The sequence below is a fragment of the Etheostoma spectabile genome, chromosome 4 (assembly GCF_008692095.1).
Source record: "Etheostoma spectabile isolate EspeVRDwgs_2016 chromosome 4, UIUC_Espe_1.0, whole genome shotgun sequence".
Taxonomy (NCBI): Eukaryota; Metazoa; Chordata; class Actinopteri; order Perciformes; family Percidae; genus Etheostoma; species Etheostoma spectabile.
In genome coordinates this window covers 6457983-6459693 of record NC_045736.1, presented here as the reverse complement: position 1 = coordinate 6459693, position 1711 = coordinate 6457983, and positions in this window count along the sequence as shown.

The window sequence follows — 1711 nt, the reverse complement described above, 5'->3', positions numbered from 1 at the left end:
AAATCATTGCGGCTTGATGGCGCTAACACATAGTAGTATACTACCATGCTTGTGTTGCACTACTATGTGCTAACGTTTGCAAATAGTAGTATACTACTATGTAGTATGGATGGCGACATGATTGAAAATGAAGAAAACAGAGATGCCAGAGATTTGGCAGACAAGCAGCAAGACATTCCATCATCCCTAGCCTTATCTGAGAGAGATGTTTGAGACAGTAGGCATCAAGATGGACTCTTGGCCAACGTGCTGGGGAACTTCTTCATTAATGTCTGTTTAGTCATTTATATTTAATCCTTAATTTTCTTTTCAGAATCCATATTTAAGCACACACATACATGTAGATTCATTCAAATGTTAAGGGGAAGATTAAAAAGAGAAACTGGATCTGTGAATCCTCACAGAATCACAACTGAATTTATATCTTATTACTAGGGATGAGCGAGTACAGCATTACCTGTATCTGTATCTGTATCTGTTTACCACATGATACCTCCCCTCCTCCCTTCCCTTTTCACCTCTTAAAATCTGTCCTTCTAATAAAGTGAAAGAAAACCACCCCAAAAATAACTTTAAGATTCTGACTGAGTAATAGTAGGGGTGATCCGAGTATCCGGTACGATAAAGCACTTTTGCAGAGTACAAGTTATCATACGATAATATGAGTCAATATCTGTGCTTGGATTGAATACAACTCCTCAACTGGTCCGCGCAGCGTTCTGTGATAATCACAGCGCACCCCCGCCCTACAAACCCGTCGGATCAATCACACGCACACACAGAAAAGGAGACATGCGCTCTCTCTCTCTCGCTCTTCTCTCGCCTCGTCGCTCTCTCTCTCTCGCTCTCCGCTCTCGTCCTCCGCGCTCCCGCTCCGTCAGTCAATCGGGCTGCGGATTGTTCCGTTAACGTTTAGGTTTTCTTCGCTTCAGGTTTGTTTTTAACTTGTTTGTAGTACTTACAAGTAACCATATATTTCTGGGAACGTGGGGTTTGTAGTCCTACATAGTAACCAGTAGATTTCTGGTGACCGTGGGGTTTGTAGTCCTTACATAGTAAACCTTAGATTTTGGGAACGTGGGGTTTGTAGTCCTTACATAGTACCAGTAGATTTCTGGTGAACGTGGGTTTCAGACATGCTGTTTGTTTAAAAATGCTACTCCCGTTGCGTCTCTGCCATCGAGATTTTTTTTTTTACTGTCAGCTGCCCCCCGCCCCCTCTCCTCGTGTTCTCTCACTTACACACACACACCACACACACCACACACACCACACCACACACACACACACACAATACAATAACCTTGTGGAAATAAAGAAATAAAAAAAATAAAAATAACCAAAAACCACAAAAAAAACAGACACATCATAAAAAATAAAAAAGTAAAAAAAAGTAATTGAGTATGAAAACTCTTGTTCTTACATTTTACTTTATAAGCACACCGCATGTGTTTGTATTCATTGTGCAAAACGTGCGTATATAGGTTTGTTTGTTACCATACAACACCATTGATCTGAAGCTCGCTGCTGCATGTAAATAGTTTTCAATCAGCAATAAATATAACAACTTGATCAACTCAATATTCATTGCATGCTAAATACTACCAATAAAGCCCCGCACATTTCAAGAAACCTGACCCACTTCCGGGTTAATCGACCACTTCCGGTTTAGGCCCCGCCTCAGGAGTACGGAGCCAATAACAGATAATTC